At 41.8% G+C, this 26,709-nt stretch overlaps 1 long non-coding RNA gene across 1 annotated transcript; it reads right to left on the minus strand.

The window, feature by feature from the left end:
• Nucleotides 1-10,079: 10,079 nt before the first annotated feature.
• Nucleotides 10,080-24,938, minus strand: LOC309327591. The gene is made up of 5 exons (XR_014150585.1): nt 24,868-24,938; nt 21,439-21,516; nt 12,754-12,831; nt 11,849-12,010; nt 10,080-10,414 (listed from the first exon to the last, which is right to left on the minus strand). It is a non-coding gene; the product is annotated as an uncharacterized lncRNA (long non-coding RNA).
• Between the last annotated feature and the right edge of the window lie 1,771 nt (nt 24,939-26,709).

Here is a 26,709-nt window from a genome sequence, read left to right on the forward strand (position 1 = left end):
AGGAATGCTGGGCTTACTCACATGAAGCAGGTGAAGAAGGCAATAGGACATTGAATCTGCGCGAGGAGATAATCTGCATTCACTGTTAAGCTCGTCAAAAGCATTCCTTATGAGCAGAGCACTTCACAATGCCTAGTTTAATGTTAGTTTTCAATGGGACATATAAAGAGGATTTGCTTAGGTGAAGGCTGGAGATTCAGCGTCATTATCTGCTTTTTAGTTATGCAGCTGTAGTCTTACAATTTGACATGCAGCCAGCCTCATAAAATACACATAGCACAACACACTCTTGGAAAGCCTAAATGCTGTCCAGGACAGGAGCCAAAACTAAATGTGGGGCATGTATGCATTTTTTTCTCTCCAGCAGGGATTGTGTATTGGGATGGCATACACATTTTTAGATAATCTCAGAAAGAGAGTGCAGAACATTATTTGGTTAAATTAGATAATAGAGAAAGGAATATATGTTTATGGTACAACCTTTGTTGGTGGAGTCTACTTTCTGTGGCAGCTCAGAAACTTCATGATATTGTGTGTGTGTGTGTGTGTGTGTGTGTGTGTTTTAAAACTAGTATGAATTTTTTTTCTGTAGACATGTACCAACGAGATTTGGCACATCTGCAGCATATAAACCATTCCAGATTGGCATGCCTACAGCTTGGTCCAGAACTAACATCATCATGCTCTCATCTGTTGCTTTGGCTAATCCTTTCTATGCACCCCATCCTGGTGATTTGATAAGACGGGAGCAAGAATACCACCAATGGGAAAAGCAGAGGAAGGACTGTGCACCCATTACCCTCCCACCTTCACCATGGAACCTGCATTAATTTGGCGACAATAATATTATGTAACTTTACTGTGACTCTAAGTTATAATAGGCACCTCTCCAATAGTGTGCATACTACAGTACTACGACTGTAATGACTTCAGAGGGACATTTCTACCCTCTCTAAATATGGTGCAGAATTATTTGGCAGGATCTATGGCAACAAACTGTGTGATTTGACTTTCATGAAGTTATAGGAAGCTATCTGCATTGCTTGGACCACTTTATGCCTGGGCTCATGACCACTGAGAGAATCATTGAGTCAGTGTCTCCTACTCTGCAGAGACACTGATACTAAGGGCACTTCCAGATGACCTGTTTAATGAGCATTCATCCTGATTTGTTTGCAGGGAGAATAGATGATGTTGGCAATTTAATGAGAATTGTTCTGATTTGTTTGGAGGGAGGTTAGATGACATTGACCTAAAGCAAGTTTTATCCTCCACTTTCTAGTGCATTTTCCCATCACTTTCGATATTGCAAAAAGTCTGATCCTACGGGAAAGAGGGTTTGTTATGCAAGACCTCCCAATCAACTATAATTGTGCAACCTGAATTTGCCATTAGGCGACTAGATCTCCAAGAATTATTGGAAGCTCTCCAAGAATTGCTGAAGAACTGGACAATTGGCCAAGACAACATATGAAGCAAACAATGACCTTCATATCCTTATTTCTCCATGCATCCAGCAAGAACATGCCTGAGGTATGGAGAGGTGAGATGTGATTCTTTATAATATGTGATCAGGCGTGAGTCAGATATGCAGATATAACTGAAGCCCCTTGTTGCTTCACATCTGACTATTTCTGCTTCTTAAAAATACTGGACCGTTCTATTTTCTTCCCATCCAAAATACCAACAAAGAGAAATGAGATCTCAACTGGATGTGAGTCTTTTGTGATCTTACAACACCTTGTCAGGAATTTAGTGGGATATGAGCAGCATAGCTGCATTATGGTTCCAGTTGGGGGAGTCACTAAGCAATTCTGACTCTTCTTTTGTTCAGTATTTTTTCCTATATATAAGTCATTATCAAATAATAATTTCATTTTACACACAAACAAAAGCATTATGAGCCATGTGTGAGCTATTCAGTTCTATGATTCTATTCACCCATGGATATTTGCGTAAATGGCAAATCATGCCGGTAGGTCTTTCCCATGGAATCAGCCTATTGTCAATATTATAAGAACGATACATATGGCCACCTGCATGGTTGAGTCCTGCATCCAACCCATGCAGAAGCAGCTCGTGAATAAGCAGCTCTCATGTATCTCCAAGTAAGTCTAAAGGGCACCCAAGTGTTATAAAAGAGTGTTAAAATACATATGCTATTAAACTCTTCATTATCTCATATTATCCTTGTAACAATGAGAAGGACTTCTTTCCTCCTGCTTTTATTCTATTCAGTCTCACCAAAATTATATTAAAGGAGTTTATGCTTTAAAATGTGCACTGACCCCAATTTCACCCCAATTTCAGCAACCAGATACATATATGCTAATGGAAGACCACAAAATATGCTGATTTTTTTTTAAAAAAAATTGAAACCCCAGTGAATATGGAACAAGTGAATGCAGTTGATTCTTCATATTTAAAGAAAGAGTTACAGTTCTACCTGCCCTTTTTCTAACCCTTTCACAGTATCGATTGGGAAATCGGGGTATCAGTAAACACAGTAAACAGTGTTTAACTGTTTGTGGATATTCCTTACAGTGGCCAAACAGATGTCTCTGGCAAATCCATAAGCAGGACATGAACAACTCCTGCCATTCTTCCTCAGCAGCTAAGCTTCAGTTGGCATCCCTTAGATTTCTGCATCTTTGATACAAAATTGGGTGTGACAGCATGCCTACGTTGTTCCACAAGGGAAGGGAAGGAGGGCAGTTTGGGAGACTGGGGAGGAATTGTTTGAGGTTTCTTTGCTGGACTGATGTTTTTTGTCTACTTCCTTAAGGTTGTGTGACCCTTACATCATTGCATTGTTATGTATATGTCTACATTCTTCTGGGCAAATAAAAGATTAAACATGTAAAGCATTGAATTATTTAACATGACACATAGCCCTTCTGGCCATCCCATGTCAGTATCACTTGGCAGTGAGCAATCACAATTACTGATAGAACCAGTTGAGGTTTATTGCTCCTAATAAAGAATATTACAACCTTTCCTACTCAGATTAGCCCTGTGTTTTGAGAGGCTAAAATATGAGCTTTGTGCTGTAACATGCATCAAAAGCTAAGGTGTATCTTTGACACTACATAATACATTGTCGAACACATAAAAGTTTAAGCCATGTCCATCAGCATTCATGCCTTTCACAGAACCTTTCCCTCCAACTCTGGCTGCATCTGCTTTGAGTCCAAGTATGGCCAAAAGATGACCACCAAGTTCTGACTGTGTGTTGTGGTACTCTCCACAGAGAACTTCACTGAACTCCTGATCCACATACTGGATAACTATTGGTTGTATTCAATGCAGCATTGTTGCTACATTGGTTCTGTGGAATGTTACCCTCCTCTCCTCCCCCATGTGCCCCCTAAATCTGTTCTGGCATTTTCCCCATCCCGCCAGAGCACATGGGGGGGCATGCACAGGGGGAGAAAAGGAGGAAAGTCCCTTTGCATTAGCAGAAATCCTTGTGCTGATGGGACTATTCAGTGGAATACCACCCAATGGTTACATCATCATGAAAGATAAGAACTGTGGTATTATCTGCGGAGACCACATTCTCCATTCAGACAAGACTGTGGCAAATTCCTTCAAGAAATCTCAGAGATAATTCATCCAATTTGTTTGGGTTTGGTCAGGATCCCCCATCTCCTACATTTTATTGATATTTTGGTTCATGTACTAAAATCTTAGAAAGAACTGAAAAACAGAGTGTTGTTTTCTATTGATTTGTTTAAATGATATGCTTTGCAGTTTTGTAAGTCAGTTTGTGAATGCTTTCAACCTCGAAAAGTGGGTTGTTATTTTTATTTTTTTAATTGGTAAGTCACCTATAATCTGAAGATCACATGGCAGGTCACAACATAAAAATACGAAACAAGAACACAAATACATATAAAAACAAAAACCAACCAATAACCCCCTCTTAAAAACACATTTAAAAGCCCATAGAAAGTTAATCAGCCTCCCTAGTCATGACTTGTTGTAGCAGTCCATTATAATTAAGCACATAATGGATAAAAATCGTACGTCTTCTTCTGTCATCAGGATGTCTCTGTAAGGTATGTGAACACGTTTAACTGTAGGAAGCCAATCTAGGTAATTTTCAGGTCCCTTGCAGTCTACACTTCCATGAAGAACCAATTTCATGCCTCATTCTATGAAAAGTAGTCATTCATATCATATCCTAACTCAGGTCCAATGCAACTAAGAAATTGCTTCCTCCAACTTCTCCCTGGGTTTCCAAACATCCATGATTTTATTGGTCCTAACGCTACTTTCTGGCAAAAACACTTGGTTTGGGATAGTAAAAAAAAACCTGGTGAAACCTCATGGCTGGCCTGCTGTTGGCCCTATATGCACTATCAGGCTCTACCCATTGTTTACATCAGACTCCTTTACTGAAAGCAAGGTTCTATCCTACATCTCTTACTTGTCTACCTGGATTTGCTTCCTCCTGACCTTGACCATCACTGCTCATGACTTAGCCCACCCAAGGGGCAGCATTATTGAAATCTGAAGTAAGAAACCCTATGACCCCTTGTATTAATATCTTACTACAATCTAGAAGACCAGCCATGAATGCACCTTACTCTTTGTATTCCAAGTTTGTACTAGAAGAGCATGTAAATATGTATTTTCTCTTCATGGATCCCCCACAGCGTCACAATAGGAGATTAATCTGATCTGAGCATCCTCCAGAAACAATGGGTGGGATTCAACATCACACCAATACAGTTGTTCTGTCTGCACAAGCATATACTGCCTTGTCAGTTGGAACAAACCCCTCCCCTCTGGACACTGTTAGGGAGTTCTCCAGACCTCCACCCTAAGTAAATTTCAGAAGGTGTGCTGTGGGAGAAGGGGGGCAAGCCCCATTGTGTAAGTGGAAGCCTTTGTTCAAGGATTCTGCTGACAGGGTTCATTAAGTCAGTGTTGCCCAGTGTTAGACGATTTTATATAGGCCAACTTTGCAAACTAGAGGTAATTAGTCTGGTTAAAACAATTGAATTATATAATTATTGACCTCTGGTTCTTGATAGACCAAGAATAATTGTTAACCAAAAATATGTTACAAGAATTTACAGATGGACCTTTCAGTCCTATTTCTGGCTTAAAATTGTTTATAATTCCCCCCCTAGCAATTAATTCCCCAATCTTAAATTAACAGAGCAAGAAATAGCGGTGAAGATGCAAGTAAACAATAATTTCACCAACTCTGGGCAAGAATTTGCAGCACCATCTTGAGAACTGTCAACTTGCTCTCGCAAAGTCCTAAACTTTTTAGTATCTTTGAAACCTCTTTTGTTACAAATAATGTTTCCTTTTTGTCACATTTCTCTTAACCAGCTATATTAATAAGCATTACAGTTGGACAAATGATGATACGGACTTCAAAATACAAGAGTCCTGGGGCACCCAGGCAACTGTGCATGTGCAATATCTGCCAACTGAGGATAACATTTCATGTGCCTGACATAGTGTCTTTTGGCTCGCTAAAGCTTATGCCACAATAAATCTGTTCATCTTTATAGTGCCAATGGATTCTTTATCATTTTTTGCTGCAATGTGGCTACCCCTCTTGAGCAAACTACAACAGGGATCCAAGAAATGGGAAACATACATTCTGTGTGTTTTCCACACATAGCCTGATGTCGTAAAAACTACTCTAATGGCAGTAATAATGCATGAATTCACTATTTTGCCAAGATTGGAGCTTTTCTGTTTTGGTCAGTCATATGGCATTGCTATTAAACATTGCTATTAAACTAGGGTTTGCCTACTAAACCACCAGCAGTAGCCAGTGTGGTGGGGCAGTGCAGCAGAGTATATTGTGAGATGTTTGAGAAGAGGTAGCTGGGCACTACTCTGTTATTAACTTGATTGTATCAGCCAAAATATATTCCAGATTTCATTCCAAAGTCCCTTCATAAGGGAGCAAAGGAGTCTCTAGTTGTCTCATAATTAAAGCTTGACACTTATGGTACAAAAAGTACCCACAGCATTTCTACTCTCAGCATGCTTAAGTTGTGTAGCCCTTGTATATGTTATATGGCACCAGGTGGTTCCATTTTGCTCACTGCTCCATGTAGTGCTGAGCCATCTATAGTACCTTTGTGGCTTCCCTCGGAAGCTCTGCTGAACAGAAAGAATCCGCCACATCAAGAGGAAATGGTGGTTGCAGAGCAATGGATATTGCCATCATACCCACTTCCTTGGCAAAGGATGAAAAACCATTTGGGAGGGGAAGAAAATTATCAGTTGGCAACCCTGCAGAACTCATGCATATTCCGTTCCTTAAGAGGGATCTGTGTAAATAATCAATTGTACAAATTATCTTGCTTATACATGGTTTTATACAAGAATTTTCCCTGCAGTGTAAATGTATTGACAAGTTTAATCTCAAGGATTACTCTGGTGCACTCTGTGCCTGAAACCAAGGATGAAGAGAAGCCTCCCTGTTCCTTAACTTCCTTTTTTTTTGTTTCAGGTAGGTAGCCGTGTTGGTCTGAGGCCATCAAAATAAAATAAAAAAATTGTCCAGAAGCACCTTAGAAACCAACTAAGTAGGTTCTGGGTGTAAGCTTCAGTGTGCAAGCACACTTCTTCAGACATTTCTTCCTTGTTTGTGAGACTGTTTCTCAGTCATCAACCTCTCCCTGTGTAAGGTTTTAATTCTGTTGTCAACTGGCAACTAGACTACAAACAATTTAGTTCTTTGAGCAACATCCCATGCCACCAATAACTAATTCAGTCAATCAGTGTTAAGGGACTACACTACCATAAACAGCATTTAAATAAAATGGCCAGTTCCATCTTGGACAATCCATTGTCCAACTTGTCAAGATAAAAACACTCCAAGTGACTCTACTGTGGGCTACTGTGATGTTTTCATTTCCATCCTCCATTTGCATGTGTAATCCAAACTCTTGCAAGCTTTGTATGGCATGTTTCAAAGGCAATATATCCTAAAATATTAATCAAATTCATACTGATTGTGTTAGCATTTCTTTTAAAAACAACAACACCTGTTTATTTATCATTTACAAGTGTCATACAGATCAATAGCATGCAATAACCCCGCCCCCTTCATGGAATATCAGATTCATACATTGTTAGTATTTCTGACAAAGAAGGCAAAAGCCAAAAAATTAAAAGCATGAAGTGATTCTTTGATGATTAAGTTGTTCTTCTTCATTTAGGTTTAATATCCTGCTAAATATCCTGGAAATAGTTCATTGCTTGTCATCCATTAATATACAAAAGATGCATTCTGACATCAGTTTATAAAGGATAAATAACATTGTCAAAAAGACAGTAATTGCTCAAAAATTAATATTAACATGATTGCTTTGAAAAATTAAGAAGACCCAAATGATGCACTTGCTGACTTTTCATCTGTATGAATGTATTAAAGCTGACACTTCTCTCTCGATTAAGGTTTGATAAGACCTGATGTAACCCCAAGATAGCAAAATGCTTTCTGTCTGCCCTGCTGTACTCAAATATATGTGAGTATTTTCTTTATGAATTCAGAGATTTAAATTGCAGCCCCATTTATCTGGACTAAGGCCCACTGAAATCAATGAGAATTTATTTGAGTCAACATGTAGAAGGTTTCGTTGTTAGAGATTTAAGAATTCTTTATCATTTCTGATCACTTTAGCTCAACATGGCCTGAAGCAAGCTGTTCTTTTGTCAGATTTTTTTTTTGTGGTGTTTCAGAAAGCACAGATGTTTCCATTTCTCAGAAACATTCCCTCCCCCCCTCCAAATTGGGCACAAGCCCCAGCTTACTGAAAATCTGATTTTACGAGTTTGAGTTTTGTTGAAATGAAAGCAATTTAACATGTAACCAGGCTCAGAATTGGATATGTGAATTTTGGATAAAGTATTGATTGCTGACAGTTCAAGACCCAGCAAAGACTGTACTTTTGACTGGCTGAACGCTGAATGCTGGTTAAAAATGAACTATGGTAATGACTAAATTTCATGTAAACGTAAATTTCATGTAAATGCTCCAAGCAGTTAGAGACAGGGGAGTGGGGTGCAGGATGTGTTGGAAGCAGAGAAAGAGGCTGTTCCGGTGAGGGATGGGCCAGGCAAATCTCCACAATCTCCTGCCCAACTATCTCCTATGACCAGGTGGGTCTTGAAGAGGCAAGCACAGTGGCCACTTCAGTGTAGGAAAAGTTGTCAGTTGCTTGTGCTCGCTCAATCCAATGAGGAAACTTAAGTCAGCAGCGCAGGATCTTGTTCCCACTGTTGCTCCAATTGTTCAGCCAGGGAACAAGCCTGGGAAAGTTAATGACACCTATGTAGTTACCAGAAGCACATGTGTGTGTGTATTCTGTCCACCTTAGGAACTTCTGTAGGTGTATAGTTTTGTCCATTTGTCCTCCTTGGGTGCGTGTGCTCAGCACAAGAAGTCAGCAGTGCTGAGAAAGGTGATCCAATGATAAGACTATCAGGACTGGGGCAGATCCAACAACAGCCAGCTACCTGCAGTGGCCAGATGGACATGCTTGATAAAACTTATAGGAAGATAATGGATTGCATTCCCTGCCTGTGAATTCGCTCCAGCATCTGGGAGGTTAATGCTTTTGCGAGTCGAGGTCCCCAGGGCCACCCCAATAACTCACACATCACACCAAATTTTTTGTTTAAGGTTTTTGGCATAATTTTGGCCACAACTTTATTAAAATACAAACATGTGAGTGGTTGCTTATGCATTGGTTGCGACTATCTGCCCCCACCGTGGGGGACAGACTGACATTCTGCACGCCTTCAAAAGTCAGAAAAGGGGAATACATTTGGGGGTAGCGACAGAGCAGGGAACCTGCCCTCAGCCCTCCCCAAATGCAGCCAGGAGCTCTTGCAGTAGCCCGAGCTCCCTTGACAGGGTGGACAAGCAATATTTAGCCCCTGGATTCCTTTAACGGAATCCCTTGCAGCAGCAGCAGCAGAGGGGCAGGCACAGCCAATCCATGCCCCTCAACCAACCAAACCATAAACCAATGCCTAACCGCAACCTTACAAGTTGTGACGATTTGCTATGCAGTAGGCAAAAACCAAATGGCCCCAGCCAATCAGCCAGATGGACAAAATTCCTACCGGGCCCCTGCCCCAAGAGCAGACAACCCCATGACAGGCATAGCAAGGTCAAAGCGAACAACCCTAAATATAGGGAGGGGAGGGGCAATCCGATGCACGGGCGAAAAGAGGAAGCCCTAGCCTCGTGCAAGGAGTTTTAGCATGCAAGGAGTTTTTAGCATGTTTCTGGCTGTCAGTCAACAAATGGCAACATTAACTTCTTCCCAACAATAAGGGAAGCCCAATAGCATCAGTGGCCAACGATCAATTAGCCCACCCCACAACTTTGGAGTGTCCTGGCAGCCCCCACTGCAACACGTGCTCTCCATGAAGGAGAACACACTTTTTCAGACGCAGTGTACATTAGAATGAATTTCCTCCAAAGACTTTTTAGAGAGAGTTGCAGCCCTTACTAACAACAAGATGGACTTTGTGGGAGCCCGGCATAGAACTATGCATGCCCAAGAAAGATGGGTGTGTTCACTATTGTGTGCATGGGGTCGGTAGATACACTTGGGGCAGCTCCACAACATATATTCAAAGTATATCCAGTGAACATTTAAAGCACATGACGTCCCCCAAAGAATCATGCAGTTTCCCTTCCTACAGCTACAGTCCCTAGCTCTCTTAAACTATAGTTCCCATAATTCTTTGGGGGAAGTCATGTGCTTTCTTTCCTTCTTTCTTTCTTTCTTTCTTTCTTTCTTTCTTTCTTTTTAAAAAAGTTTTTTTATTAACAATTTCAACATAACAAAATATCAAATCATATCATATTCACTATTTCCCCCCTTTCCCCCCCACCTCTGCATCGAACCCTCCCCCTGAGACTTCCCTCAGCTCATCTCTCTGATTTCTCAACACATATTATTCTCTGCATACTGTAAAATTGTATAAATTCTTATACAATTGTATAAATTGTATAAATTCTGTCTAGTATATTAACCATCAATAAATTTGTGTATGTTTATTCAAAACCTGCCAAGGAATCCAGTTCATTTTGTTGTCTTTTTAAGTAATTTGTAAAAAGTTCCCATTCTTCTTTGAAGTCACAGCTTCTCCTTATCTCGCAGTTTGTATGCCAGTTTACACAGTTCTGCATAGTTCATCAATTTCTCTTGCCACTGTTCTTTTGTCAGGGTTTCCTCATTCTTGGGGGATGCCATGTACTTGGATGGGCTTTAAATGCATTGCGTGGATCTGCCCTTGGTTTCATGTCCCTGCACAGGCATGGCATTCAAAGGGTCACCCTGAGCCAACCAGAACTCACAGGACTGATGTGAAGATGCAGTTAAGACAACCCTATGTATGTTACTCTGGCCTCCTTGAAGAAAGGGTGGGATACAGATGAGAAGAAGCAATAAAAAAAAATAATTAAAATACTTTCATAGCATTGTTTCAGAGTGCTTGGATCCACAGAGCGGATACTTCTTCCGAGCTCAAGGAACTCCTTGAATAGGACAGTAATCAAAGGGGATGTAGGGCTGAGTCCATCTAATGTCTTGGCTCTCCCACTCCCTGATCAGTGCCAGCTACTTACAGACTGTGTGTGTCAAATGTTTCTCTGATTTCTTAGATGTATCTGTCTGCTTTTCAAATGCTAATCATCCTGTTTGGATGGGAGCAATTATGTTTAAGGCTAATGGCTGGGCCCCTCTGCTCTGGGGTCTGCGGAGTTCACTAGATAAAAACACTCTGCCCACGCTATGGTTTTTTTTCATGTGAAAAGTCATTATGAGAACAATGTAGTGAAGTGAATTTTGCTATTGTGTGCCTGATGGATTTAATTTTGCTCTCCCATCAGGCATGGATCTCCTAGAAGCAGGAGAACAATAATGATAAAGAATTTTCCGTTTGAATTAACTTCCTGTAGAGCCATTATGAGGTAGCATGTTAACATCCATCTAATACCATTGTTGTTATATGACACCACGAAAGGAGTCGATTTACATAAGGACTCGTTCTCCTCTAGGTATTGAGTTTTCAAGGACTGTAAGTAATAATAACCCTACAAGCTGGCATTCATCCATTGCTTGGTAACAATCACAGCATTTCAGACTAAATAAATTAGTCACCCTCTAAGTAATTAATAGTAGGCTATTTATTTAGTAATCTATAATAATACCAGCCTCATTCAGAACACAAATTCATCTTAAATGTTTTTATGCTGTGCAGCTATGTTTTATATGCTAATGTTATGGTCCTTTCCATTATACCAAGTGGCTGCAGAGGATCTTGTAATGCTCATTATGATGTGGTAGATTTTTAAATGAGAGCTTTTATGAGTTGCTTCTTAGCTGCTCAAATTGCAGTGCACTTAGTGACTGGAAAGCAATTATAAAAAAATAGAACCCTATATACTATATAGGTTATCAGGTCCTTTTGCAACCATTTTTTTCCTCAAGGAAGCCTGCAACACCACCTCCTCCTGATGTTGGAAGTGGCTTTGTAGTGACAGATCCCAGCCTGATCTCCATGCACTGCTGTGCTCTTCTACAAAGCCAGTCCTGAGCAATGTATTGGGGTCAGGGAAAACCCACTGGGAACAATCCCACTTCCTCCTTGATATATTGGCCTCAATCAGATCGAATGCTCAGCCAAGGTCTATATTAACACATATGCTTAATTAAAAGTCTATTCATTGGTGGTCACTGTATCTGCAATGTGAACTGGTGGTGGTCTATTATTATTAATATATATATATATATATATATATATATATATATATATATATGAAGACAAATACACACACACATACTTTCTCTTTTCCATTTTTCTTTCATTTTTCTTTCATTTTTTCATCTTCTTCTTCTTCTTCTTCTTCTTCTTCTTCTTCTTCAATCAGTAATGATGATGATGTAATCTAAGCCAGTGGTGAAGAGCCTTTTAAGCCTTTGGGCAGCTTTCTGGGGACTGTCTGCTAGTGGTGGGTGGAGCCAAAGTCCAAAGCCAGAGGCAAAAGTGGGCAAAAAAATGTGACTATTTTTCAATTTTTATTTCATTTTTATTCCTGTTACCACCACTACTACTATATATTTGACTTATTAATTGCTTCTTACATCATATCTTAAAACTTGAGAAAAATTAAAATATGTTATAAAATTAACACATACAAAACACATTCAATTAATAAATACACAATACAATGTCTCCATCATCATACAGCTACAGAAAGCTTGGGCAGCCCATTAGCAGCAAAAACATCATCATAGTCCATCAAAAGTTGCAGGGGGGAGTGATAAAGTTTACACCTGATGCCAAAAATGCGTCAGTGAAGGTGTCAGGTATAATAAACTGGAGCAGCTTAGACTTTGAATCTTGAACGGTGCAGGGGAGCTTGGTGGGCACCACGGCACCTGTAGGCACTACGTTTGCAAAGCCAGATGTAGCCTCCCTCTACTTCCTGCATTTATTTTCTGCCTCTGCCTGCCTTCATTTCTCTGTGCCTCATTGGGGAATCTGAACCTTTGAGAGCCAGAGCTGTAAAACTGAAGTCTATTGCCAACTCTAGTAATCAAGACTGCTAGAGGAAGAGCTAGGCAAACACAGCTGATAAAGTATTTACAAAAAACAAACAAACCCAAACCCACCCAGCAATCTAATTAGAGAATGGAGGTGAAAGTTGGAGGGGAAACAAAGGTGGAGAGAAGGAAAGCGATTTACCAAACTGGTTTCCTGCAGTTTTATCCAGCTCCATCTCAGTTCAGAATCTCTCCATTAAGATGGTGGTTGCAATATAACCTTTTGTCCAATGGAAGGAGATAATAAAGGAACAACACTGATAAGAAATCGTATGCTTTTCACAGCATTAACAGACTCCATCAGAGCTAGATATGAGGAAATTGCCATTGATATCAGCCAGAATGAGCCAGGACTAGGAACAGAATAAACTGCTTTAGAGCAGAGCAGATTATTTCTCCATCTAGCCGGGTATTGCCTATACACTGACTGAATGTGGTTTTCCAGGCTGAAGACTTCCCCATCATCTGCTACCTTATCCTTTCAACAGGTGACAGCAGCTGTGATCTTCCGCATGGGAAGAATGTACACTTCCGCTGAGTACACTTCCGCTGAGTCAGTGGTTGTGGGTGACCATTGGGCCACTGGAGCAGAAGGCAGGGAGACCACTAGTAGCTGATGCCAGAGCCAATGAGAAGCAGGAAGGGCCTGGCTGAGAATAGACTCAGACTTGATGGGGCGTTGCCCTATTCACCCTAATGGATCAGCCTTCACTGGGCATTGACCTTCCCTATTATTTTAGCAGCATAATGTTAATAATGTTGCAGGTTGGATGTTTCCTGGATGAGGCATACTTTGATGAAACAGAGCGAAATAAAACTAAACTCAACAAATATACTCCTCTCCCATATTGAGGCATTTCTAAGTTCAGTACATAAAGCACCCCTGTATCTGGTCAACAATGTCATTTTGCATTTTCTTCGTACAGGAAATATTGGTCTGATGTGTAAAGATCTTTCCTATTCTAATTGATTCAAGAGGGTTCTGGAAGCTTCTCTGTGTGATACAAGTTGGTGCAAGCTGGAAGTTTCTAGCTGACGCATAAGTTTCAATTCTGCCTAGAAACAGGCATAAAATTTCTGATGTTTGGGTTATTCCTTCAGAGAAACTGAACAGCTGGTTTAAACTGGTTCTGTTATCTCTTTCACTCAAGGTCATGCTGACTATAATAATAGGCCAGAAGGAGCCTGAGTTTCATTTTCTGTCTCTTTTTCCTCCTGGTGTGGTGTTCTGTACATAGTATGCTTAGTGTTAAGGTTTTAGTCCTATTGTAAGTTACTGTAAGTTTAAGTTAAGTCTGCTGCAACTGGATTTTCTTATGGAAAGTGCCAGTCCTGAATGTATTGGATTTGCAACTTTTATGCTCATTTTCCTTCAGTAGCAGTAAAACTCTGCTGGATGAAATATTAATTGCCTCTGGTCTATTTTTGGGGAATCCTGCAATGTGCTGAGTCTTTTTCTACTCTGCTAACTATACGTTGGAATGTGCTCTGGATCAATATGAGCAGAATTCTTGACAAACCAATAGATGAGGTCCTACATATAGTAATCACAGCCAGTAAATCTCTCCCTGCACAGTGAATTGTAGGTTGGCTGAATATTGCAGCATCACAACTTCCCCTTTGACTTCTTTATGGTGATCGAAAGGAGCAATTTATTATTTATTTCTTCTATCCCACCCTTCATTGTGTTATTTCAAAGTTAAACAACAGTGCAAACTTAAAACCAGTAAAATATCACAACAATCTATAATTCACCTCATTTTATGTTCAGCTATGAAGCATCATATATAACAGAAGCCCAGAAATGCAGTAGAATTGATAAAAGCCTAGGCAAACAGGTGGAGCTTGGCCTGAGGTCAACATTTAAACAGTGATGGTATGAACCTTATTCCCTGCAGAAGGGCATGACACAGCTGTTGCATCATTTCAGAAAGCAAATTTATTCCTTCTGATGTACACATTGAAACCAAGTTAGAATCCAAGGGAGAAACCATGCACACATTGTTTAGCACTAGAGGTGACTTACTTTCTGAGGTGAAAGAGGTAGGTGCCATTCCCCCCTCTCCGCGCTCCTCACCAAAGCCTTGCTTACCAGGGTTGAGCATCTGTGCCTTCTGGTGACATCTAGCAAGATCTTGTGGAATTCTTGTTGCCGGAAGAAGCTGCTGACAGGCAACCCCAGTGGCAGGGGTTGGTGGAGTACCTGCAGGAACACTGCCTTGCTGGATTCAGCTACTCAAAGTAGCCCTGTCATTGGGCATTTCAGATTATATTGTTGTGTTGAAAAAGAAAACCACCAGAAAATGGAAAATCTTGAAGTTAAAGTCCCCCTGCTGGTAAAAAGCTGCAGAATTGATAGCACTGACACCTAGGACCCAACTGTACACTATGTTAAATGCATACCTTGCGTGTGTGTGTGTGTGTGTGTGTGTTTTCCTCTTTAAAAAGGAGTTTTCAAGAAGCATATCAGAATTCTGACTACAGCACACAGGGAGAAGTTCTTAATCTGTTCCTCCTAAGTCACGATCCTGGTGAAAATCTTCTCACCCCCAGATGCTGCTATTCACTCATGAAAGTATTGTGGATTGGGGGAGAGTGGGGTTTTCTGTACTAGAAACTCACTTTCTATATAACAAAAAAAAGTGCTTTCATAGGCTGCCACCGCAGCCTGAATAAACCTCTAGGCTGTCCAACTGCTGGGGAGGCTTTCCTGCTCTAGAAATATTAAAGAGCAAGGAGTTTAGGATTTACTTTCCAAAGGGAACATTCACCCTACCCCTTGTTGTTCAGTGTTAGATAGCAGTGACAGTTCTGAAGATTCGTAACTATTGTTGCATGCCAGTCGTTGGTATAAGAATTCTGAAACAGCTTGGTATCATGTGTAATGCAGTTATGCTTCATCACTGCAGGTCTAGCGGGGTATAAAATGTCATTCTTAAAGTGTGTTTATACTCAGAAAAATGATATTTGCATGAAAGGTAATATAGGCTTCCATACTGATTCTCCCTCAGTGCGTATAGCTCAAACTGGCTGCATTGAGAGGACAAATATACAGGTATAATGTTTTCTTAAATGCCATACTTTGCTTAATCTGACATATCTGCCTGCAGAATATAAGAGACAAGCTGTGCTTCTTCTTTTCTTTTTTTATGCCATTGCCCACAGAAACATGTACATATATAACATGAGAATGAAATACTGTATACTGTAAAATTCAAGTGTGATTGTGTGTTTATTTTGCTAGGGCTCACCATGACTTTTTTCCTGGGATTAGTTTTTAGTGTCAGGTTCAGAATGGAAAAGAATGGAAGGTATAACTGTTTGAAAATGTGCACATTATTCAGTGCCTGAATATGTAATTTAAATGGACAGGTCTTTGGACAGATGTGCCTCATACAGGCATGCTTCTTTGGGCCCCTGAATTGGCTGCAGTTCTCTGTTGAAAGTAGAGTCAACAGCAAACTCTAGGAGGTGAGTTGTTGTGCCGTAATGTGGAACAGTCCTGAACAGATGGACTGAGCAATATGCAACTACTTCTTTGCCAGATGTGAGTTACACGGGGTAAGGATTTGGTGGGCCAGATAGCCCTGCAGACCTTGCAGTGGAACATTCATTTCAAAAATTAGACACTGGTGTGTGCGCATTTTATCTAAGTCCAGCAAAATTCATTAAAAATATAGTTACTTTTCTGAAAAGAATCATAGTTATCTCCTGTATTTCTTCCGTATGAAAAAATATTTCCCGTCTCCTTCACGAGGAGCAGTGGGTATGCCGATAAACTGTTGGTTTAATTAAAAACTAGCCTCTCTCTTGTCTTTGAAAGCTTTGGTTTAAATCAGATTTCTGTGCCGTGAAAATATTGCTATTCAAATTAAATTAATTACACTGCTATCAAACTGACAGATTTATATATGTGTATGGGCATATCAAGTACAAAGTCACTTAACTTACAAAGCTTGTTGTTAAACTATTTCTTTCTAAGTTATCTTGCTCTGCAATTTGTTCCGAGGCCATTTAAAGGACTGCTTCCTGTTACTCATGAGTAAAGATAGCAGAGCTTTCTCCTCTGGTATCAAATGATCCTAGGGTGGGAAAATAACACTGCTCTTCAAAGAAACTGAGGCATTTCTTGACTTTTGGATAAAATTGTGGCATGCTGTGGCATGCTCCACAATTATTTTCTGTCAGATGAAGGATGCAAACTGAAGCATAACTAATTTGAAGACCATTCCACTGAAAGCAGTGCAACTTACTTCCAAGTATATCACCTGTCTCGTGCAGCGACAGCTCTCTGTTTGTTGAAAGGGGCTTCAACAAGTGTATAAGTTTTTGCTGGTATGCAAAGGCCAGCTCCACTGCAGCAGTTAACCCTATCTTCCAGCCACCGCCATTGCTTTTCAAGGTGGACAGGGGTAGCCATGACACCATCCAGCAACACACTTTGCATTCTGATGAACTTTCTTTTGCTTTATTCTTGCACGCTGTGTGACTTGTAATTATTTGAGCCATCCATACTGGCAGAGCCAATATGTTTGTATTTTAGATAGAACCTTCAAGGCCACAAGAGTTTTATAGAATTCTGGATGAAAGAGTGAGTTATTGGGGTCCTAGAAGTATTTCTGGATGGTAGTCAATCAGTTAGTTACTTTGGGTGGAATACAACATGGTTAGTCATTTAAACTCAATAATACAAAAGGGCTTTTAATGTTGACTGCAATGCATCAGAACACAACACATCTCCCTAAAATGCCTGTAACTTTAATCATCAGTACACAGGGCCAGAGTGGTAGGGGCACACCATGCACATGTTTTCCTGTCAGTCATCTAGGGTGGCCATATTTCATGAAGTTAAAATCCGGATGATTGGCGGCTCAACAAAAATCATTGGGCCTTTGGGGGGAAATCGCCAGAAAAGAGAAAAGGCAGCTGCAGCAGAGGGGCAGCTTCAGGCGCTTGGCAGACTCTGGCAGCTACAGTGACACTATGGCTCCCAAATGCCACCCGGGTCTCTCATCAGGAGACCCTGCTACTGCCACCTCTAGCGCTCTCAGCCCCATGGCTACTCACAAACTTTGGGCTCCAAGCAAGAAGGGGAAGAGGATGGGGATGTAGGACCCCAAAAATAGGGCAGGTCTGGGATTTTCCATACTCATGGCAACCCTAACTGTGCTAACTGGGAGGGAGAGGGGGAAGAGTGAGGTGGCAAAGAGTGAGGCATGGTGCAGATTGGCTTCACTGCTGCACCTTCAGAATGCCACGTCAACCCTCTCTCTCATGGTAAGCACAGTGATGTGGCTGGTGGGAAGCCAGATGTGCATGAGGGGGGGTGTGTGACGTGGCACAGATTTGTGGCTGAGTTCCCACCTAAATCCCTCCCCTGATGGAAAGGTGGTGTTGAGCCCTTGACATGGCCAAGGAGAGAGCGGGGGGTCCTGGCCGGGGAGAGACTGGGTCAGCTTGCCTGAGAGGGGGAAGTTGGGTAGGGGGTGTGGCATAAGTTGAGGCCCCCATTTTGGGGTGGGGGTGACTTGCCTCTTAGCAAATGGGGTGGGGGTAGCTTGCCTCTTAGCAAATGGGGGGCTTTGGTGGGGAGCCCATGTGGCGAGAGGGGGTTTTGAGTTTGGAAGGAAGTTTGGGGGAGACAGGAAGAGGCTCAGGGTGGAGTCGAATTGTTCTTGTTTTTATTATGTATTTTGTGTTTTTATGTTGTGAACTGCCCTGTGACAGGGCTGTATGCAAATTTAAATCATCATCATAAAGCATCACCACCACTCCTCTCTAATGGCCACGCCTGACAGTATGACATTATTGGCACAATCAGGGTTGCTGATATTTAACTAGTAGACTTCTGGTTATCTGTGAAGCATTGCTTTGAATTTTCATAATCTGTGTTGCTCTGTCTTTCTCTCCGTTATTCTGTGATCTCAAGACTTTCAACTCAGTTGCGATCTAAAGTAAAAAGTTATATTTGTTCCTGCAGAATAGCACTGAATTTTGTAGAGTGCATTCTATAGCTTTGAGCTTCCACACTTGCTGAGTGGTGGTAGGGAGATGAGAAAGAAATTTGGTTTGGTTCGCATGTTAATGAAAACCTAATTCACACTTCCCAAAGCAGTCTGCTATCTTTACAGAAATACAACTATCTTTCAAACTTCATGCCTCTCCAAATTTTGCAGTGCTATTCTCCAGCCAAAAATGTATGTATTGTGGAAAGTGTGCATAAAAAATGAACATTTAATGAAAACATCATAAAAAACTGCAATGTGTTAGGGGGAATGCTGGTTAAAACTGTGTATATTAGAAAAATTGCACACAAAAATGTATGTATTCAGAGAAATATGCATTAAAATGCTGGTAAATTTTCATGAGGCCTTTTTAAAACTACAAACCGATGAGGAAACGCAGAAAACCATGCTTAAAATGGGGAAAATGAGAAACTGAAAGAAATAAAAACTGACAGATTTGTGTATCCCTAGGGAAGTATAACCAAATCATTGCCTGTCTTTGCCACCTAGTGGAAAGCTGAATTTTACAATGCCCCTTCCTAGCATTAGGGGAAGAGTAAGCAGCAAGGTCAACTTTCCTAGAGGAAATGCCCTAGGAGATAATAATAATAATAATAATAATAATAATAATAATAATAATAATAATAATATTTTTTTATTTATACCCCACCCTCCCCAGCCAAGGCCGGGCTCAGAGCGGCTTACAAGCAATAATAAAAACAAGTTGAATGATTACAACTTAAAAACAAAATTAAAACACAACATTAAAATATTACAACATTAAAATAAAATGTAGCCTCAACGCAGGAGGAGAATGAAAGAAAAAAAGAAAGAGAGGGAGGGAATCAAATTGGCTCCAAGCCAAAGGCCAGGCAGAACAACTCTGTCTTACAGGCCCTGCGGAAAGAAATCAGATCCTGCAGGGCCCTGGTCTCATGAGACAGAGCGTTCCACCAGGCCGGAGCCAGAGTTGAAAAGGCCCTGGCTCTGGTTGAAGCCAATCTAACTTCCTTAGGGCCCGGGACAACTAGGGTGTTGCTATTTATGGACCTTGAGGCTCTCCGTGGGGCATACCGGGAGAGGCGGTCTCGTAGGTACGAGGGTCCTAGGCTGTGAAGGGCTTTAAAGGTCAAAAGCAGCACCTTAAACCAACTGCTTGATGCGGCGAAGGTGGAAAAATGTCGCCTTGGCTGTTGCTGTAATTTGCGCCTCCATGGAAAGGGAGGCGTCAAGGATTACACCCAAACTCTTAACGGAAGGCAATGGCACTAATTGGGCCCCCGCAAGAGAAGGGAGTTGGTCCCTCATCCCCATGCCATCCCAACCCAGCCATAGGACCTCTGTCTTTGAAGGATTTAGTTTCAATCGGCTCCCACGAAACCATCTAGCCACAGCTTCCAAGCATCTGGTCAGTGTGTTTGGGGCCGAGTCGGTGTGGCCATCCATCAGCAGATAGAGCTGAGTGTCATCAGCATATTGGTGACAGCCCAGCCCAAAGCTCCGGATAATCTGGGCAAGGGGGCGCATAAAGATGTTAAAAAGCATCGGGGAGAGAATTGCACCCTGTGGCACTCCACACACCAAGGAATGGCGCGACGACATTTCCCTCCCTAGTGCCACCCTCTGTCCCCGACCAGAGATAAAAGAGCACAGCCAGTTACGGGCTATGCCCTGTATCCCCACGTCTGCGAGGCGGTGGTCCAGAAGATCATGATCGACCATGTCAAAGGCCACTGACAAATCTAAAAGGATCAGCAGTCCTGACCTGCCTCGATCCAATTGTCTACGGAGATAATCTGTTAGGGCAACCAGAGCCGTCTCGGTCCCAAAACCAGGACGGAAACCAGACTGAAATGGATCTCAAGCCGATGTTTCCTCCAGAAACCTACCAAGCTGTTCAGCAACTGCTCTCTCAATTACCTTACCAAGATATGGAAAATTTGAAACTGGGCGGTAATTGGATAGGTCTAAGGGATCTAATAAAGTTTTCTTTAAGAGTGGACACACTACTGCTTCCTTCAGTTCCCCTGGGAATGTCCCCGTGTCAAGGGACAAATTGATAATTTCAACCAGGGGGGTCCGCGCAACATCTGGACACTCCCTAATCAGCCAAGATGGGCACGGATCAAAGAGGCAGGTGGTGGGCCTACCAACTTGGAGGAATCTATCCACATCAGCAGGGAGTATCCGATCGAAATGGTCCAACACTGGACATGAAGTCAGTCGAGGAGCCTCCAGTTCAGTAACTGTATCTAAATTGGCAGGGAGGTCACGGCGGAGCAACAGGACTTTCTCCGCAAAAAAGCTCGCGAATGCCTCACAGCTGTGGGTCGAATTTGTGCTTAAATTTGGTTGTCGTCCTAAGGACGTTATTGACCTAATTATTCTAAAAAGTTGTGCCGGGCGAGAGCTAGCAGATGCAATGGAAGCTGCAAAGTAAGATTTCTTAGCAGCTTTCAAAGCCATCTCATAGGCTTTCATAAGCGTCCTATAAGATGTTCTTGAGGCTCCGTCACAAGTCCGTCGCCATACTCACTCTAGCCGTCTGAGATCCCGCTTCATTTTCTGGAGTTCCTCAGTAAACCAAGGGGCCTGGTTTCGACGGGGTCACAGAGGGCGCTTAGGCACAATCTTATCAATGGCTGCCAAGAGCCGGTTATTCCAGTCCTCAACAATGTCATCTAATGAGTCACCAGGAGGAGATAAACCACAGGAGATTCGGCTGGTGAATCAGTTACATCCTCAAGGCTTAACACGAAATCAGTTGTTCCTTAACTGCCTTTTTATATTCCGTATAGTTCAAAGCACACAGGGCAGCTTACTTTTGTTCAGTAACGCACATCAACCTTTGCTTTCCGGAAATCATAGTGCTTCTGCTGCAGTGCTTTGTGAAGCAGGATCTTGTAAAAGAAAATTGACAATGATGGAGTGATGACTTAAATACAGATTCACAGAACTGGAAAATGGTGGGTTTTCTGAATTAAAAAGAAAAAACAGCATGTGGAATAAAAAAAAGAAGGTAGCAAAGGACTTCTGAAGTATTAAGAGCTCAGCAGCTATTGAACTCAATGGCTCCTTCCCTTCTAAAATACGAGCAATGCTATTCATTTTATCAAAGGGTGTGTGAGCTGATCACACAGTTGAATAAAGCCAGAGTGGGAACCTTTGTTCTGTTGAGAGCTGCAGTTCCCTGAGGCTTATCTCTCAGGGGGGCCATGTGGTGGTGACAGGAAGGGGGAAATGGAAGCCAACAATGGGCAGAGCCAGAGCAGAAGGTAGGTTAGACCATCCCTCCCTCTCTCTCTTTCTTTCTCATAGGAGGGACACTTCATACTTGCCAGAATGCTGACCTCATGTGAAGCTCAAAAGCTGCAGGTTGACCACCTCTGGAATTAATGGACATTAGACTCCACCTTGCTGTTTTTATCCTCGCCTCTGTATTGGATCTGAAACAGTTTTTGGTGTGTTTTTTATGTTTTTATTGTTGATGTTTTCAACCACTTCTAGATGTTTCATGGGAAGTGATTCATAAATGAAATGGGAACACTCTGTGTATCTTCAGAAGTCAGTAGAATCGGGCCTCCTGCCATGGGATTACATTGTAAGAAGTTAGTCAACTCGGCTGTGAGCCTGGTCCAGACCCAGCAGTCCTTGGCAGGATCAGGATGAGACTCACGGGCGTAAGAGAAAAGAAGAACTCTGGTTTACAAGGGAAACAGTCCATGGCAAGCCATCAAAAGGCAACCTTCAAGACAGAACATATGCTGAAGCAAACAGGTGAAGGGATAAAGGTCCCGAAAATAAACAGGTGGAGGCTCACAGGGACAGAACAGACAACAGCTCAGAAAAGGAACCAGGTGCAGCTAATTAAAGCTTTTCCAAAGTGCTAGATCCATTCACACACTAGAATGTTAAGCAGCTTTTAGGAAGGAAATATTCCAAACTCCAGCACCAGTCAGGAGACAGTCATGATTTATTTTACCCTGCTTTGTTGAGGCTTATGTTAGCTAGCTGCACAGTTGAACATGAGGACAGGGCTCGTGGGCAGAAGAAGGAATCAAAGCAGAACCAGATTTTCTCAACCCTGCATGACAAGCTACTTTTGCCTGGAGATTCTGAAAAATGTCTGCCTTCTTCACGTCACTTGGGGGTGTTAAGTTTCAGACTTAGATCAGATGAGGGGCAGTGTCATCAGGGGTTGCTCAAGGGGGACCTCAGTTTAAGAATTTCCTTGTTAAACATTAAGTGCACTGCTAAAAAGGAGCTTTCATATATATATATTGAGGTTGGCAACATGGTACCCATGGATCACATGCATCCACAGAGGACTTCCCTGGTGCCCACAAGGTTCCTTCACCCTCTCCTCACTGCTTGAAAGTTCTGCTTGAAATAATCATGCTGCTGTAGATAACAGAATAGGCTGTGATGTGTGTTTGGCTTCAGGGGAGTGTGTAGTGCCCACAACAGTTTATCTGGTTTGCAAATGTACCCACAAGCCCAAAAGGGTTGGCGATGCCTACACAGCATAACTGGCCAGCTTTAGAATGCATTCAGCCACAAATATCAAGCAAAAATTCAAACCATGAGTCATATTGGAGGAAACTTTCTTGCAGTCAGTCGGTAGGCTGGGGGCTGAATGTGAACCAAGGTTAGTTTTAAGTGCATCTGAGAAAAGGAGCAGGATATTAGCATGCCAGGATTTTAAAAATATTGGTCGTACAAAGAGCCATTTACAGATAGTCTCTCCAAATCAAGAAACAGCGTTTGACAGATTCTGCAGATGTATCGTTGTGGATATTGTTACTGCTTGTCCTATCTCTGGTCTGCAAGCTGATAAGCTCTGTCAGCTGGTCGCTGCCACTAGGCATCTGGCTTTTAAAAAAAAGCTGTTAAAGGAAAAGAAATATATCCATGTCTCTGCATTCCCTTGGCACCAATGAAAGTCACCGTGTACTTAAGTTTTCTTTCTTGCCATCCTTAGAGCAATCTTTGGAGTTGCATTTTACCTGGAACCATTTTTCCCTCTTCACAAATGATTGCTGATAGGATTTGATAAGGGCATGTCCAAACTGTTCTCATTTGGGGAATGGAGAGAGCCGATTCCCCACATATCACTTCAGACTAGACTTGTTTGATGTTGGTCCATGTAGCTGACAGAAACTATATGGCTTCCTGGCCACAGGGGGAACGGACCCTACCTGCCTAGACTGTGTATAGGAAGCTGGCATCTGTATGTCTTAAGCGAAAAGGCTATTGCTTGCTAAGGTTTGATCTAAGTTTTGTTTTTTAGTGAGGGAAGAAAGAAAATGAAGGGAAGCTTGGAAGGCCTTTGATCATGTTCCAAAGCAGGAACGGCTATTCGCCAGTTTCCAGGCCATGGGATAATCTTGGCCTGGATGCAGTGGCCTCAGGATGGAACAAACAGGCATAAATCTGCCAAGAAAGACCCAAGCTTTCCTAAAGAGCTGAGCCAAAAAGATTGTCTCGTTCTCAAAACAGGTTTGCTGGCACAACCCCCGTTCATTTCAGTGAGGCTTGTGTTCACAAAATGCTTGAGGGACTAATCTGGATCTGTCGTACTTCTCGATTAGCCCACTGTCCGTGGTGGAATAGGAGTGTTTCAGATGGCTGTTGCTTACTTAGGTAGACATATATTTGATGTGATAAATATATAGCAATTCATTTGCCATGTGGGATCTAAATCCAGTTGTCTTCTCTTAAGGTGCCGCTTGTATAGTGGAGAAACTGCTGGGAAGCGTAATCTCTCTCCACTGCATCCCAAACAACAGTCCCATGTCTGTTGGACTGTTGTGGATGGCCTACACTGAGAAATGGTGGAGGGACTGTGACCCTGCTGATTCTTCTTGATCTCTGAGTGGCTTTTGATGCCATTAACCATGACATTTTTCTTAATCACCTGGGTAAATGGGGAGCTGGAGGCACTACTTTTCAGTGGTTCTGCTTCTACCTGTGAAGAAAGTTCTTGATTAGTACTGGTGGGACAGTTGTCCTCATCCCTGGGCTACATCTCACATGCCTTTTCAACATTTGAATTGAGGAGGGGGAAAATGTTTAGGGCTAAATTATGCTAACAACAACAACCACCACCACCACCACCACCACCACCACCACAACCACAACCACTTCCATTTCTCCTGATCAGGGAGCATGGTAGAAGCTTTTGACTAAACAGCAACTGGATGAAAGAAAACAAAACTGAAATTCAGTCCAAACCAGACAGACAGAAATACCAGTGTTATGGCTTTGACCCTGGAGCTGGCAGTTCTTCTGTGCTGGGTGGCCTCATACTCTTCAAGTATGCCAAATGCCACTGCACCCAAGTTGCCAGGAGCAGCCTTTCTGCCTTGACATCATAACAGAGCTACTTCTGGGCCAATCACTAGTCTGGGTGCAGACAACCTTCATAAGGCAAATGGAGTGTATCTCCAGATGTGCATCTGCATAGGCTGTACAAGTGGAAGGCTGCTTCTCTGTGTGCTCATATACCTCACCACGGATTGCCATCTGGATTTGACCCTGGGGTCTTCAGTTGTTGTGTCTCATTCTACATTAAAAACCATTCACAATCCTCACTATACATTCTGCATGGTACCTCGTTTTAGCCAAGTGCAATGTAAAGTGTTTTGAGGGAACCTATTTTAATATTATGCAACTTATCATCAGGCCAATCCTTTAAAAGTGCATTTAATACGTATTGCATTATGCTGAGTGCACTCCAGTTATGTGTATAGCTATGAAAGCAATTGCTGACTCTAAATGAATAGTGAACTTACTGCTACTTCCAGAAAATGCTATTTACAGGGATAAACAGTCACGAGTGGACTCTCATGAATAAATTTATTTATCTTTTGTATTTCTAAATGCAAGTGATATCATACATGTTTCCTCTCAATATTGCAGCCAAGATGTCACTGGCATTTATTTTTTTAAATGCATGGTGTCATTGCCCCTATCATAGCGTACTCATGGCTGTTGAAAGAAAATGGGTTCCTGTGTCTCACCTTCCTCTATCCAGAGGGATGGCAGCGTGAGAAGTACCTTGGGATTTCCATCTGACAGATTTAAAGTGCTGCACCAAATTTTTATAAGTTTCACTGCAAAAGCATAGTTGCTGAGTGTCCTGATCAGATCTCCTGGTGTCTTTTTCAAAACATAAAAGCAGCCCATGGAGGGTGACTAATAGTCCTGCTTTTGGGGGGAGGGGGGACAGGTGTCTGCACTGTACTTGTCTTTTCTCCTCCCCTACAAGGAGTGTTTGTATCACAGGAGAGACGAGGAATTATTACTGGGAAAAGCATGCAAGGGAAAAGGTTTAACTCCTCTTTCCCTCACTGGTGAAGCCCCAACCCAATACAAGGCTGCAGCTGCTTTTAAACACTGAAATAACTCTTGGGTGATTCTGAGGCATCTAATCATAAGCCTGCATTTTTATCAAAGCTTATATTTTGATCAGGGCCTGTATCTTAAAAAGCTTAAAGATTTTCAAATGTTTATGCCAGGCAGAAGACCAGCTGCCTAAGAACCTTGGCAATGTTTTTCCTCCTAGACAAGGGGGCCCCCTGATTTATAGCAGAAAACAATTCTCAAAGTCGTAAAAAGGGAATTGCAGGCTGAGTCCGAGGACACTGACCTTGCATGTTACAGAATATAAAAAAGGCTGAGAAAACATAAATTAAGAGTTGATAAATAGTAAAATAAAACCATGTGCCTCCCATTAAACTTGAGCCATATTTTCCTAAGGTTGAAAGGTCAAGAGCAATGGAAAAGCATCAAGCTGGCAGAAAGGGAGAGAGTATTTTGGGAAATCTTTTTCTAAAGTTGTTTCTTTCTTAAACTGAGATCCTTTTAAGATTTCTTTTCTTCTAAAAGGTTATTTATGATAATGTATTAAATATATTGGCTTAAATGTAATTATGCAAAGGATTTAAGAAATGATAGATTCTTATTTCATATAGTTGGAAGAGATCACAGGGGCCATCAGCCCAGCCCCCCTGCCAAGCAGGAAACATCATTAGAGCACACATATGGTTGTCAGGCCTTTGTTTAGAGACCTCCAAAAGAAGGAGATCTTT

This window comes from Podarcis erhardii, assembly GCF_964252035.2.
Source record: "Podarcis erhardii genome assembly, chromosome: 1".
In the NCBI taxonomy this organism is placed as follows: Eukaryota; Metazoa; Chordata; class Lepidosauria; order Squamata; family Lacertidae; genus Podarcis; species Podarcis erhardii.